This window comes from Pongo abelii, chromosome 1 (assembly GCF_028885655.2).
Source record: "Pongo abelii isolate AG06213 chromosome 1, NHGRI_mPonAbe1-v2.0_pri, whole genome shotgun sequence".
Taxonomy (NCBI): Eukaryota; Metazoa; Chordata; class Mammalia; order Primates; family Hominidae; genus Pongo; species Pongo abelii.
This window is the reverse complement of record NC_071985.2, coordinates 167,781,576-167,797,916: the sequence shown is the minus strand read 5'-3', so window position 1 is coordinate 167,797,916 and position 16,341 is coordinate 167,781,576. Positions and strand designations below refer to the sequence as shown.

At 40.8% G+C, this 16,341-nt stretch overlaps 1 protein-coding gene across 8 annotated transcripts in view; it reads left to right on the top strand.

Annotated features, from left to right (window-relative positions):
- The window catches only part of DNAJC6 (DnaJ heat shock protein family (Hsp40) member C6), a 166,437-nt gene that overhangs the window by 82,916 nt on the left and 67,180 nt on the right, over positions 1-16,341 (top strand). The window contains exons 1-2 of one of the 8 annotated variants that reach the window (XM_054533571.2): positions 13,281-13,677; positions 13,764-13,876. The exons of 6 other annotated variants lie outside the window; for them this stretch is intronic. The gene's annotated coding sequence lies outside the window, so the exon portion shown is untranslated. Of the gene's footprint in view, positions 1-13,280; positions 13,678-13,763; positions 13,877-16,341 lie in introns of those variants that run through there. One more of the 8 variants, XM_024257644.3, reaches the window with a different exon arrangement.

Here is a 16,341-nt window from a genome sequence, read left to right as displayed (position 1 = left end):
GGCAAAGACCATTGTCCCTGTATTCCATTTTGCTGTCAGCAGTGCTCTTGGTTTATTTTCTTTTTCATGAGGAAACTGAGGCATAGAGCTATCACAGGACTTATTCCATGTGGTAATGTTGGGATTTGCTCCACATTGTTCTGATACCAAGCTGGAAATCTTAATTCTCCTGCTGCCGCATGTTCACTACTCTGGGGGGGCCTGGACTTCTATTTCCTCATGTCCTGGAGTCTCTCAGCATGTCCTGGGACCTGGGACCTGGTTCCAGGCCTGAGTTTGCCAGCCTTACTGTGTCTGGTTAGAGATCACAGGCTTTTCTGGACTCTTTTTTGCTTATAGCTTTGCTTTTTAAATTTTTTTTCCTCCTATAAATATGGCAGATGGATTACGAATGCAAATGTTAACATTGGGGCACTCAATGAGGAAAGGATGTCTCTATGGTTAACTCTCTTTTCCAACTCCAAATCAGGATATGTAGACTACAGGAAAGGGCAATGGAAACCTTGATATTTAAGAATAACAAACATTTGGTGAATTGGGTGGTGCGGCACCTTTTTGGAGGATGAAAAGGAATCAGTTATGCAAAGAGCCAGGTAGAGGTTTCTTAGCAGGAGGATAGCAAAAGCAAATGCCTTAAGTGCAGAAATGAAAAAGAGGCAAGAAATAAACTAATATCATGTTTGAGCCTTACGTATTTTGGAATTTATTTATTACAGAAGGGGAGACAGAAGCTCATTATCAACGACTCCCCTCCCCTGAATCAACGGCAATTTTTGGACAGGCCTCAATAATGCTAGGAGAAAGTGCCGTCACGCTTGTCAAATCTACTTTGCTTAGGTATTTTGGAAAAATGATCAGTGTCCTTGGTGAAGTGTTATTCTCTTTTGCTTCATTAAACTCACCTTAGGAAGTGGTTAAATTGACAGTGTTTTTTTTTTTTTTTTCCAGAATTCTCTTGACATCTCCCAGAGGCTTTGAACATAAGATACCAGTGCTGTTTTTGATATTAGCAGTGGTTTATAAAAATATTTAAGTCACGCTTTCCTCTTAACATACATTCAAATACTTAGAGGGTTAGAAATTAGAAGATTATATCAGAATTTCAAACCTGGGATTTATAGAAAATTGGAGGGTGCTCAAAGGATGTTCTGTTGGCAGAGGAGTTGAGTTGCTCTGAGAACAATGGCGGATTCTTTTATTTACAGTGGTTACAGACTCACAGATGTGCTTCCACTGGCCACGATCCATGCATCACTAGCAGATTTGTACATTGTTCCAGTTTGGGCATTAGGGTTCTCAATCTAATGTTAATTCACCTGCTCATATTAAGAATTTTAACATACCAAGAAATGTTTTTTTAAAAACAAACAAAAACAACACTATCACCCAAATTAATAGTGGGAATTGAATAGTACATTTTGGCCTGATTACTCATCTGAGCTCAGATGAGATCTTTAGATATGCTTCCAATAACAATAAAAATAACAGCTTGGTGAAATAAACGGACTCGTAGGTGGAGAACCGAAGTACTGAGAGGAGTTTTATCTTCTGATTGCATTGCTCTTTGGCATTGACCATGGATAAAAACCATCACTGCTTTATTTTTAGTTTATAAAGTACTTCTATGGATATCATTTTACTTCAGCTTTACAACTGCCTTATAAACTGGGTATAATTGTCTCCATTTTACAGCTGAGGAGACTGAGGCTTAAAGGGGTTAAGTAACTTGCCCAAGGTCACAGCATAGCAAGCAGGTGACAGAATCGGGATTCCAACCCGTATGTTATTATATAAATTGTGGTAACTCCTGAAAACATAATAGCTTTAAAACCTTAAAAAGCATCAGTGCCATCTTTAGAACAATGACTTAGGATTTTTTTTTCCTCCATGGATATTGCTTTAAATGTTTGAGAAAATAACTGCAAATTTTGTTTCATCCTAACCCAAATAATGCTCTCTACAAGGTCCCTCAGCCCAGAATTCCTTGTGACTATTTGAAGCTTCAGTCTTTAATATTGTCTTGTGTTTGATTATATCATGTCAAAGGCAGAGCCTGGAGAATCATTATTAAGGATTTGTAGGTTGTTTGCATGACCTTTTAAAGTAAAAAGGATAGATATGAATAGAAGTAAATAAAATTATTTTGCAAAGTAACCATAAGGCATCAGCCATGTCTGTATCTAATTTATTCGCTATAAAAAGTTCTACTGAAGATACATTTTGACTTAGATCACATAATTGAGAAAAAGATGGCAAATTTATCGTTAGGTTAATGTAACTATCCCTTCTTTGGAGAGGATGATAACAAAACTGTCAAAAGAAAAAGATGCCCAGATGAGATTATACTTGCAAAATTTTGTAGGCAGATACACAAACTGCAAGTATAACATGTAACCATGTTTGACAGGAGAAGTAGGAGAACATGGGTTACAAAATCCTTAAGCTTGACAGCCTCTGGCAAGGTGGTGAATAATGTGAGGTCTTTTAAAATGGCTTTCTTGAGATAAAGCACAGAATGTAATGCATGCAACGTTCAGAATTGTTGCTGGAGACAGCAAAAATACTCTTGAGACAGTGCAGGCTACCGAGGAAAATACATGCAGTGATCCAGAAGAAAGTGAGAGCATGGGCTGTTGGGAGAACTGCAGAGAGTTTCCCTGGGACTGGGGCAAAGATGGGTGAAGGAGGAATGCAGGAGGTGAGAATGGGAAGGAAAGCAGTTCCCAGGTCATTCAAGGCTTTGTAAACCATGTAACCCTGTGCCTCTAAAAATTTCTATGAATGGGAGTGATAAGATAAAATCTGTATTTTAACAACATGCCTCATCCCTCTGGAGAGGATTGGAGGGGTCCAAAGCTGTTAGGAGGCTAGAGATGGAAATGGCCTGAACCGAGTAAGATACTAAGTAAGGAGTAGTGGGTGTGTAGAAAGGTGGATTGGATTTGGGTTTTGCCTATAGGAACAGTGGGAGGAAACAAGGTGACTCTCAGATTTCTTTGTATCTACCCATTCTTACTAAAATGATGGTGGTGGTAACAATGACTATAAAATTTGAAGGCCTATTATATTATAGGCATGAAACTTCTCATCACCTACAAGATAAAATTCAAGTCTTAAAGGGGCATACAAGCATTCCATAATGCGCTTATTGCCTATCCTACCACCCTTTGGTAAACACCCTGTGCAGTATTGCTGACCAATTTATAGTTCAGAATCTAAGGTCAGAATTAACAATATGTATTGAGCCAGATACTCTGGCACAAATAACAGTGATCAAATCAACTATGTCTGTCTTTTTTTTTTTTTTTTTTTTTCTTTAGACAGAGTCTCACTCTGTCGCCAGGCTGGAGTGCAGTGGCACGATCTTGGCTCACTGCAACCTCCACCTCGCGGGTTCAAGATATTCTCCTGCCTCAGCCTCCCGAGTAGCTGGGACTACAGGCACACACCACCCACACCCAGCTAACTTTTTTTTTTTTTTTTGTATTTTTAGTAAGACAGGGTTTCACCATGTTAGCCACGACGGTCTTGATCTCCTGACTTTGTGATCCACCCGCCTCGACCTCCCAAAGTGCTGGGATTACAGGCATGGGCCACCAGGCCCAGCCTATATCTGTCCTTTTATGGAGCTTCTTTTGTAGTAGATGGAGACAGAAAAAATAAAAACCCTCAAGATAAAAAGAGCCGTGAAGAAAAAAGAGTAGACTAAGGAGATTTTATATAGGGTGATCAGGAAAGCATCTCTGAAAAAGAAACATTTAAGGAGAGACCTGTAGGAAGTGAGGAGGGAAGCCGCGTGGCTCACTGGGGGAGTAGTGGAATTGTAAGTGCAAAGGCCCTGAGGGAAGTACATGTTGAATAGAAGAGTAGTGTGGCTGCAGCAAAAACACAGGGAGAAAGGTAGGAGATAAGGCAAGAGGGGTACAGAGGCCCGTTCCTATAGAGCCTTGTAGGCCATTGTACGAGCTTTGATTTTTATTCTAAGTGAGATGGGAAATGATTGGAAAATTTTCAGCAGAAGAGTAACATTTGCCTTATTTCTTAAAAGAACACCTTTGTTTCTCTTTATGAACCACACCTTAGGGAGGCAAGGGTAGGGGCAGAGACCGTAGTGAAGAGGATATTGCAATAATTCAGATGAGAAGTGATTGGCTTAGACCAGGTTGGTGGCACTATAGGCAGTGAGAAAAGGTTGATTATACCTCTTTATATGTGGGTGTATAAAAATATTATATACATTTGTATTAGTCTGTTCTCATGCTACTAATAAAGACATATCCAAGACTGGGTAATTTATTAAAGGAAAGAGGTTTAATTGACTCACAGTTCAGCATGGCTAGGGAGGCTGCAGGAAACTTACAATCATGGCAGAAGGGGAAGCAAACATGTCCTTCATGCAGCAGCAGCAAGGAGAAGTGCCGAGCAAAAGGAGGAAAAGTCCCCTGTGAAACCATTGTACCTTGTGAGAACTCACCACTATCACGAGAACAGGAGCATGGGGTAACTGCCCCCATGATTCAATTACCTCCCACTGGGTCCCTCCCACAACACATGGGGATTATCGGAACCACAGTTCAAGATGAGATTTGGGTGGGGACACAGCCAAACCATGTCAACATTGTACATAATATATGTGGTACCTAAATATATATAGTTTTCTAAATTCAAATATACAAAAAAGTAAAAAGGGGAAACACAGGTAGAAACCAGAAACCCATGTCCCCATTACTCAGCTTCGACAATTATCCACTAATGAGCAATTTCATTTTTTCTAAAGCTGTTCTTGCCCCTCTGGATTATTGTGAAGTAGATCCCAGCCATAATATCACTAAATATTTGAATACGCCTCTAACATGTAAGGGCCTAGCTGGGCATGATAGCATGCACTTGTAGTTCTAGTTACAGGGGAGACTGAGGCCTGGAGTGAGAATCTGCTCAATCAGTCAATCAGTCAATAAAGGGCTCCTTTTAAAAAACATTGTCACAATATTCTCATCTCATCTAGAATCTTAATAGTCCTTACTATCCTCAAGTATCCAGCCTGTTCAGATTTTCCTGATTCTTTTAAGTGGGAATCTTATTTTTGCCTTTTTATAGTTTGTTTGAACCAGCATCCAAATAATGTTTATGCATTGAAGTTGCTTGGTTTTAAAGTTACTTCTCTACGTCTCTTTTGTTCCTGTGTAATTTTTGTTGTTGTTGTTGGGAAAAAAAACTAGGCCATTTGTACTGTAGATTTTCCCCAAGTCTAGATTTTGCTGACTGCATCCCTGTGGTGTCACTTAACCTGTTCCTTTGTCCCCTGTGTTCCTGGTAGATTAGAGGCTTGATCAGACTTACATTCAGATTAGCTTTTTGCAAGACTATCTCATAGGTCATGTTTTGTATTTCCATTGGGGATATATAAAATGTGTGGTTGTTTCTGTTTTTTGTCATCACTGTCTAGTGCCATTGTTTTATTAGGGGCTGCAAATGTAATTCTTACTTTTTTTTTGGTTTGCTGGACTATTTCTATGAGGAAAAACTCTTCCTTATCAGATATTTGGTTACCCTGGAGTAAAGTTCATATAGCAAACAAAGGAAAAAGGCTTGATTCTTACCCTTTATTTACCAATTTTCAAAAATAAAAAGTAAGTTCCCTATCCTTCTCTAAGGGTGACTTATGAAGCTTCTCTCTTTCTCTTTTTCTCTTCATTTTATTATTATGAACTCATATTTTTAAACACACATTCATGTTTCAATCCACTGCAGTTATTACAGTTGGCCCTCTGGGGGTTCCACGTCTGTGGATTCAGCCAACCCTGAATCAAAAATATTTGGAAAAACATCAAGACAACAACAACAAAAAAGTACAGTATAAAACAATGATTTGTCTAGCATTTACATTGCAATAGGTATTATACATAATCTAGAGATGATTTAAAGTATATGGGAGGATGTGTGTAGGTTATATGCAAATACTACACGATTTTATATAAGGACTTGAGCATCCTTGGATTTTGGTATCCTTGAAGGGCCCTGGATCCAATCTCTTGAGTATATAGAGGGACATCAGTATTCTTACTAATGCCTAAATGGACCATCTTTGGCCATGGGAGCCTCTGAAGCTGGCTCCTCAATGCTTCTAATACACTCAAGTAGTCTTTGATGCTTTCCTTGCTTTCTGGTATCACCAGATGTTCAAGGCTCATCTTGTGCGTTTTCTGCCGCAATCTTAGAATCAGCCACTTTTTCAAAGGGCTCTAGTTCCTTTTAGAGGGAAATGGTGCATAAAGACCACTGGTGTGAGGGGTGCTCACTGCTCCTGAGCTGGTCTTTGTGTCTAGGCCTTCTCAGTGGACAGAGCTAGGAGCAAATTTTTTAAAAGGTAAAATACATTATGGATTCACAATGATATTTCTTTCTCCCATGCCAAAATTCTGGTTCTCAGTTGCACCAATGTGATTACTTATTTGCTTTGTACCACGATACACAGCCACAGAATCACAATACCAACACTATCACCAAAACAGATTAAGGTAGTTTTGTTTTTTGTTTTTCTTTTGGTGGTGGTGGGGGTACTGATTGTATATATTTTACTTTAAGACAGTTACTTTGTATCTTAAAGTTACTTGAGATAGTTTCTCTGTGTGTGGTTATATCATCAGTTTCATACTAAGCTGGGTTTGTTTGCTTCATTTTGCTATCACTTTTGAGGGGTTGCTTTAAAATTTATGTTTGTAATTATATAGAATATTTACATAGTTTCAAATTCAAATCTTTAAAGCAGGTTGTATTCAAAGAAACAGCTTCTGTCCCTGCCCCTTCTACCCTGTTCCCTCCCTCACAGGTAACTCTCTTTCAAGTTTTGGGTTTATCTTTTCACTTTGTAAATATGTATGTGTATCTATCCACTCTCTCTTGGATAAGTGGGAGCTCTATACATATCTTAAATTTCGGATAAAATTTGGAGGTAGCACAGACACTATTTTCTGAAAGATTGGATGTGAGGTATGAGAATAGAGTTGAAGCTAATGCCCAGGTATGGCATGATTGACTGATAGAATTCAACCACCTGGCCCCGAGTGCCCTTCTTTCCGTGTGGCCTGGTTAGCCTCATTCTTCTTTGCGAACTCCAGCTTTCTTTGCTCTCAGGTGCTCTCCTCTGTGCTCCATTGATGCCCTCTGCATCACGTTATCCTTCCCATATGGTCTTATATACTGTTTTCATTTGTGTTTGGCTGTCAGTAGACTGTGAGCAGCTTGATGTCAGACATTATGCTTTCTTATTCTGTTTTCCCACCACTTATCACAGAACCTTTCACACAGTAGAAGCTCAATAGATACCTGAGTAAATAAATAGGCCAGGTGTAACGTTGGGTTCTTAAGAAAAAAAACAATGAGGTGGATGTTGTTATCCTATTTCACAGATGAAGGAACAGGCACTGAAAGGTTTAAGCTGCTTATCTAAAGAAACAGCTAATAAATTGCTGGAGTACGAACCCGAGTCTTGTCTGATGCCAAGGCCACACAGCTCCAACTCTGTGTTCTCATTCAGCAATGGCATGTGAGACTGTCCACAGTTAGCCTATTAGTTGTGTGACCTCAGCAAGAAAGTGAGCCTCTATATCTGTTTCTACATCTACGAATGCAAGATAGTAATGGCATGTACATCATAGGGCTGTAAAGCATTTAGAATAATGCCTCATACATAGTAGGGACTCAAATCTTAGCTGATTTTAGGTACAATTTGTTATTTTTAGTAGCGGAATATTAGAATACTACCACTACCGCTACATACAAAGCCCTGTGCTTGGCACTGTGTATGGAGTCTTCTTTGACTCACCCCATCTTGCCTTCTAGGAGTTTGCAGGCAATGTGCATATGCTTAAAGATTTCAAGAAGGGCAACTGGGGAGTGGTCAGTCAACAGGCAGTCACTTGAGATTAGTGCGAAATGCAGGGAAAGAGGAAAGAAGGCACTTGCAGGTGGCCAGCTTGTTAGATAATAGTCCCTCACCCCTGGACTTCGGGGGCAAAAATAAAAAACAGAAGCCATGGTGGAGATTTGAATGCTTCTGTTCCACCAATGCCAACATTAGTGGCAGCCAAATACTTCAACTCCTTGTCCAGTTTGGTGAGACTCCTAACAGTCCTTACCTTGTAGTATTAATAAGTTGCACAAATCACAATATAATACGCACATTATATAGACTCTGTGAGTCATGGAGTCACCCAGAGTTCATGGGGCCTTGAAGAGCAGCAAATTCCACCTCCACATTTTATAGAAAGAGACTTTGTTCAGAGAAGGAAAGCCATATGCTTAAGGGCACACTGGTATTTGGAACTTGAACTCTGTTGGTTAACCTTATGGGTCAGATCATGCAGATTCCCAAATGCCTGGGAGAGAGTGGACTCTCAATATGCAAGGGTGCTGAGAGGAGGGATGATGGCTCCACTGTTGTGCTGCCCACATTGTATTTGGTGAGTCCAGGCTCCTGCTCTTATCAGAAGAACAGCAATGGTAGCTGCTGGAGGAAGAGTTGGCCTCCCTCAGGATGTAGCCATTTCTGCTCCCTGATTCATATTGGGCAAGGTCTTCTTTGGGCCCTTCCATAGCTACAGCCATCTACATGCTATTGGCGATTGCACTGAGACCTCTACTCTCTGTCAGAAAGAGGTAAGGAAGAATGTGATAGTGAAAGGGCATGAGATTTAGAGCCACACAGATCTGGTTTGTGTTCTGACCCCCATATTTCTTAGAGGTGTGACCTTTATCCAGTCATTTAACTTCACTGAGCCTCAATTTCCTCCTCCATAAAATGGGCATGATAATATCCACCTCAGCTGGTTGTTGTAATGATTAAGTGTGATAATCTATATGAAGCATTTGGCAGATAAAAAGTGTCCAATGAATGGTAGCTCCTCTGCCTCTCTCCCCGACCCTGCCTGACCTTCATTTAGGGCTGTCTGTCCTCTATCACACAATGTGGCATAGGGCTGTGGCTGTGTTATTACACTTTCTGTTTATCAGAAGCTACTGAGGGATGTTGAAAGATGTAGACTTTAGGCTCCACTCTCAGAGATTCTGATTTGAAAGAAATCTGAAGATTTGCATTTTTTAAAACAGGCACCCCAGGCTATTGTGATGCGTAGCCTGGTACCTAGGCTGACATTTAACCTTGGGAACCTCTTGCACCACTGTTTGCCAGACCTCTTAGCTTGGGCAGGTTATGCAACCTCTCTGAGCCTCATTTCTGCACCTATTAACTGGGACTGATAGCCTGTTTAGCAAGGTCCTTTTCAGGGTGAAATGAAACAGTGTGTGTGAAGCATCTTGCATGAACCTAGCACACAGCGGGAGCCTGGTGAAGATGTGAAGACTGATACCAGACACCAAAGGGCTGCATTGCCCTCTTCCAATCTATAAGCTAGCCATGGCCCTAGTTCCTTCTTTGGAAACCAAACCCTTGCAATGTATCTGTCCACCTATTCTTACCATTCTGTGGATTTTGCAGAGGACACATTGTTCATGATGGAAAGCCACCTGCTTGCCTGTCACCTGCATTTTTTGGAGACCCTTTTTATGGTTATTAGTGCCTGTCTTTGAAATTTCAGCACCTGTGAGCTCTGATTGTGTTACCTGGGATCTAAAAGGCAGCAGAGGAGAACAGATGCTGCTAATGACTTATCAGCTCTTTTGGCCATAGTCTTCTCAAAGAAAAAAGGCTGTGACCCTGGGTTTGTCAGCACTGACATGCTTTCACACCACAAAGGGACTTGACAGTGGGCAGGTTTCCAACTCTGTAGAGTGGTTCTTTGGGGAAGATGGAAAGCATATTTACAGTTTGGTTCTTCGGGCTCATGCTCTTTCCCACCTCCTGTGCTCTGCTGCCACTACCCCTGCAATGCTGTTGCATGTGGCTGTTGAACATGAGAGTCAAAGACAGCAGCTATTGACCCTAAGGGCTGTGTGTGCCTGTGGCGTGGGTGGGATTGGGCAGCAAGAAGAGGCTGAATTAGGAAAGAGCATCTTGAGCCACTGTCATCATCCCTTTGTGGAACCAAGTCCATATGAGGGACCACGATCATAACTGGATTGTAGTTTTCCACTCCTGCCTGTTCAAGCCTTAGAAACTAGTTTTCATTAATTTCATTGCTATGCAATGAATGCATAGCAGTTTTCCACTCCTGGGTGTCTGTTCTTGAAAATATCCTAAGATTAATGCAGAGCAGACATCAGGCCAAGGTCTGGCTTTTTTGTTCTCCAGCAGTGCTTTTGGGTTTGACTGTTTCCTTTTATGTTTTAAGCTTTTAACAAATATAATAGGAGGCAGCAAAATGTTGTCAGTGGAACACAGGCTTTGGAGTGAGACAGACCTAGGGAAGAACCTGGCTGTATGACCTAAATTTTTGTGTTGGATCCTGCTGTGGGCTGAATATTTGTGTCCCCTCCTTTCCCAGATTCATATGCTGAAACCTAATCCTTAATGTGGTAATATTTGGAGGTAGGGCCTTTGGGAGGTGGTTAGGTTGTGATGGCAGACCCATCATGAATGGGATTAGTGCCTTTATAAAAGAGGGCCCCAGAGAACTTGCTTGTCTCTTTCACCATGGGAGGATACAGGGAGAAGATGGCCTTCTACGAATAAAGAAGTGGGCCCTCACTAGGTACCAAATCTGCAGGCACCTTGATCTTGGAATTTCTGGTCTCCAGAACTGTGAGGAATATATTTCTGTTGTTAATAAGCCACTCAATTTATAGTACCTTGTTACAGCAGCCCAAATGGTCTAAGACAAGTTCTCACTTTGCTCCTCTGTAAAAGGTGGATAATCCAACTTACCTGGCAACATAATTGTGAAGACTAAGTAAGATAATGGACATAAAGCTTGTAGTCTAGTTCCCAGGGATCAGAGGATGCCTAATAAGTGATGGCTATTGCTGTTATCATCTTGCTGCACTTCAATGCAATTGAAATTGGTTTAAAAGTGAATAGAAACTGTTGGTTTCTTGACAGATTCAATTCAGTTCAATTAAGTGTCCTTTTTTAGATGGCTTACCCTGGTAAGTGTCATGCTGAGTACTTGATACAGATAGAAATTAAGCACCGTCTTCTCGCTAAGCTCTTCTTGCGCATTCTCAATTTTGTGTTGCAGCTTTCAACAAAAGCATCCCCTCACCCTTCCCAGTGATTCTAAATTTCTTTATCTACTCATTTCAAGGTTAGTTTGACTTTCAAGCCTTTTGAGATCTGAGCATCATTCACCTTTGCAGTCTCACCTCTCACCCCTCTCTAATATACCCTCTATGTCCACCCAGTTCTGTGAGGAAACACCATAATATCTTGGCTCTAGTATGTACCATCGCCGCTGCCTGATACACATTCCTCTCCATTTCAGAGTCTTCCTCCTTCCTCCTGTGTAGTGGAGACTGCAATACTCATCTGTCAGTGTTGGATGAGGATTTATGCATGTAATTTTTTTGTCCAAAGAGCAGATGGAACCACACAGACCAGACTGCAGGAAAGAGAAGAGACAAACAGTAGACTAACTTACCTGTGGTTTCACTTTCCAAAGTTTCAGTTATCTGCTGCCAACTGCAGTCTGAAAGTGTTATGAAAATTCCAGAAATAATCCATTAAGTTTTAAATTGTGTGCCGTTCTGAGTAGTGTGATCAAATCTTGCACCGTCTTGCTTGGTCCTGCCTGGGATATGCATCATCCCTTTGTCCAGCGTTATGTTACTGCCTATTAGTCACTTAGTAGTTGTGTAAGTGATGAGATTGACTATCTCGGTTATTGCAGTGCTTGTGTTCAAGTGACCCTTATTTTACTTCATAATGGCCCCAAATCACAAGAGTAGTGATGCCAGCAACTTGGATATACCAGAGAAAAGCTGTAGAGTGCTTCCTTTAAGTGAAAAGGCAAAAGTTCCTGACTTAATTAAAAAAAAAGGAAAAAAATAATATTCCGAGGTTGTGTAGATCTATGGTAAGAGTGAATCTTTTATTGGTGAAATTGTGAAGAAGGAAAAAGGGAATTCATGCTATTTTTGCCATTACATCTCAGATGGCAAATGTTATGGCCACAGTGTGTAAGTGCTGTATTAAGATGGAAAAGGCTTCAATTTGTGAGTGGAAGACATGAACAGAAACGTGTTCCAATTGATGGCAGTTGGGTTTGGTATTATCTGTGGTTTCAGACATCCACTGCAGGTCTTGGACTGTATCCTCTATGGAAAAGAGGGGACTACTGTACTAGCATCTGCATTGGCCAGATGCTAAGTAGAAACAGAAACTGCCTTGAACTTAGGGAGGCCCTGGGTGTACAGTGATTTTTCTATGCCATTTGTGTTGCCATTTCTGCAGACCACCAGGGTGCAGCTTTCAGAAGGAAAGCCACACAGCTCTTTCCTCCCTTCAGGGGTTCTTATAATAATGAATGATGGCAAAGAGTCAAAGATAGGATGATGATAATGCCTACTTTTTATTGAGCACTTCTTGTAGATACATGCACATGTGTGTATTTCATTCTTAACAAGTATTATTGCAAAACTGAGGTTCAGAGAGGTTGCATCACACCCTTGAGCATGAAGAAGACAGGGAGGGTGGCTGTAATAATAGGGACAGTCCTCCAAAGCATGACATCAGACTCTTTTGATGGTTGGGCAGCCAGTGTGCCAGGGAAATAATTATCTGTCTCCTTAGCAACCCCCAATATTTGGCTTAGTTGTCATTGGTGCATTTCAGTTATCTTCATGTCAGTAAAGAAATAGGTCTCAGGAAATTTAATCCAGCTAGCAGTGCTATGCCTAGAATTCAATTAACTCCATGATTTGCAATTAATGAGCCCTCAAGCCAAGATTGAGGTCATAGCATTAATCTTACTTTTATTTTAGGATTTCCACTGTCATGATTTACAGCAAAATCCAGCCAATCTTGTCAGGATTATTGGAGCATAATTAAGCCAGAAAGGCAGGCAGAACAGCTAGTTAACATGGGATCCAGGGAGGGACCGCATACCTTTGCTTGGTAAGCCTACCTCAGGCAGGATGGGGCTACATATGAGGATTTCCATCTAAGGACTGTTTCCCAGATGCCTGATCTGTATATATTTCAAATCCCCATCCAATCTCCAAAGAAAATATTTCCGAGTCCCAGTTGGTGAGCCCTTGTGAGTTACGTTGTTGTTAATTCAATGCTACCACATCCACCTCCACCTCAAGTTGCCATTTACTAAATTGTAAATGTAACAGACAGTGAGTGGGCTTTTACAGATGATGGATTTAATATTTGTGATGATTCTATGGGGAAGGTATCATAGGCCTTCTGTCTGTATAAGGTTATACAGCAAGTAAGTGGCCTTTCCACTGAACTGATGGAAGGATGTGGCAGTTCCTAGCTGCAGACCATTTTTGTGCTTCTCTCCCTTTCATGTATGTGTGTATTTTGCCCATTAGGATCTCCTCCACTTTCCCATATAGAAATAAGAAGGTAGGCATGCATAGGCAAATATTGTTTATGATTGCCTTCTAGGTGACAAATGCTCATCCATCATTATCTCATTTACTCATCACATACATGAGAGGAGGATATCTACTTCCATTTTACAGTTGAGAAAACTGAGGATTAGAGAGATTTACTAGTTTGCCTGCTGTTACACAGATAGCAAGGAAGGAGAGTCAGTGTTGTGAATCCAGGTATGCTTGTTTGCAAATCCTAGGTTCTTTTAATCACAACACGCTAGTACTAAATAAATGCTTTTTCTCTTTTCCTGGTTCTCCAGGAGTGGTTATTATTGAGTCGAGAATTTTTGGGAAAAGTAACACGTGGAGAGTCAATTTTTGAGTGGAAGGAGTCTGAAGAGAGGGTAGGAACCAACCTCCTACTACCCACCAGGTAAGGGTGTACTTTTGGCCTTTGGGATTTAGCCCATGTCTTCTGTATGTAGAGTGCAGATCCAGGTAGGCTACCATGTCTGGCCAACCAAGCACAGAAGCCAACCCCTCCCATTGACTTTACTTTTGCTCAGTGTTTGGTTTTTCCACAAGGGAGGGTAGTGGCCAGATGTTTATGAGAAGGTCTCCATAAGCCAAATCCACACCAGAAGCTGAGCCCACAGCTAGCGGTAGCTTTCTTTGCCCTAGAGACCGGTGAAACAGAGGAGTAGCGGGTTCTCTTTGTACTTAGGTAGCAGATTTTCCTCCAAATGCTTGCTGTGGGTTTTTTGGGTTTTCTCCTAGGATTCACCTTCAGACTGTATCTGCCTCCCTGTGTAGTTAGCATTTAGAAGTGTCCTCACTGGGTTTGCTTAGCCTCATTGAACTTTTTTATGCCTGGCATGGCTTACTAGAGACTACCTATTGGAGGTTCCTACTAATACAATTATCTGATAATTTAGATGCTGAAGGACTGCCTTGAAATCTTCTTCGGCTGGCTTGGGATGGAATACTTGCTTTTGAAATATGCCCTAAAGAGTGTGCTATCCCTGGGGAAATCCACTTGTCTCAGGCAATATTAATCTGCTCTGCGAACAGCTTGTTGGAAATTTGCTGATAATCCATTTTTTTGGTCATTCCATATCTCAGTGTGAGCGAGTAAGAGAATTTGGTAAAAGTTCTTACTTTTTAGCTTGACCTTCTGAGGTCTGAGGAGCACTCACCTTCCCAGTCTTACCTTCCATCCCTCTCTAACACACCCTCTAGTTCCCTGAGGAAACTGCATTATATCCTGGTTCCAGTATTTATTATAGTTGGTGCCTTAGGCAAATTACTTTCTTTTTCAGAGACCCCTGCCCCACCCTTCCTCATCTGCTTAGGGGAGACTGTAATATTCATCTTTTAGTGCCAGGTGAGCCTAGCATGTTCCCTAGTACGCTTATAATCAGAGCTCAGTTATGATCCTTTCACTTTTATGTCTGTCCTTGACATGATGTTCTCTTAACCTTTGCTTGCTCTCCAGCATTATTTTGTACTAAATAATGGACTAAAATGCCCTTCAGCCCATTTCCATCCAAACTGCAATTCAGACATCACCTCTGCCATAAGCCATCCTCTTTCCTATTTCCAACAACCTTCAACACCACCCCCACTCCGCCACCCCTGCCTGCCACACACACACAGACATACATAGGCTGGAAATAAGCTCCTCAGAATGCTTATCTACTTTATATGCAACTTTATAATAATTCTTGGTGTGTCTAAACAGTAGAAAATCAACTAATAATTATGATGCAGCCCTGTGAGAGATATGAGAGAAAAAATACTAATGACTTAGAAGACTACATTTCATTGCTAAGTGGAAATATGGCAGGTCCAAATCTATACACAATATCATCTTTATTTCTATGTATGTGGACACACAACACAAAATGTGTATGTGTACGTATACACAAAAACAGAACTAAGAATGTAAGGATATATAGTCTCCAAAATGTTAACAGTGGTACCCTTGTTTATTTTCTTCTCTGTCTTAATTTCATCTTCTTTGGTTTCAGTAGACCTCAGGGGCAGAGAAGTGAGTTAATCATACTGCTTTGCAGTCTTTATACGGCACAAGGCCCCGTCTGGTTTTACTGAAAATTTTCTTTTTTTTTTACTTCGTCAGCCTCAATTCCATCCTCCTCACCCAGCCATTTGGTTTCTTTCTAATGCGCTTTATATATGTCCTTAAGTGTGCCCAAATTTTCCACACTGATTATGATTGTCTTCTATATTATAGATATATGCGATATTATTGTGTAATGCAGCATATTTTAATGTATAAAATATAACAAAATATAGGTAATGTTTATATTTATATCTGAATGAAACCTTTCTTCATAAAGCAGAAACTGGAATTTATGTCTCTGCTTTTTACCTCTTTTCCCCGTTTTCTTCCCTCCCCTCAACCCTGCAATCACACACACATGCATGTGCGCACACACATGTGCATGCACACACACACACACAAATGAAGATTTTCTTGACCAGTTGTACTTCCAGTTCCAAAATCTCAGGATTCCTTGTTGCATATATTGGTCGATTCCCTCCCTTGAGCTCTCTGATGTATGGTTTTGTATGAAGTTTTCAACATGATTTTTCTCAAGTAATTGAGCTCCTAGTTTTTAGCATAGTACAGCAGAGTTTGAACAGAGAATGACCAATGGCAATGCAGACAGCCTTATTGGACTAAGGATGGCATTTTCTGGTGATTCGTATGTTTGCCTTATCTTCCCCAGTCTAGGCTCTATTCAAGCATATGGCAAAAGGGACACACCATTTGCAGTTAGAGCAATATTTATTTCCTTGCCCTGCCAGCTACTAGCAAGCTAAGTGACTTGAGCCTTAATTTCATCATTATGCCTTAAAGCATTTCAATGACTC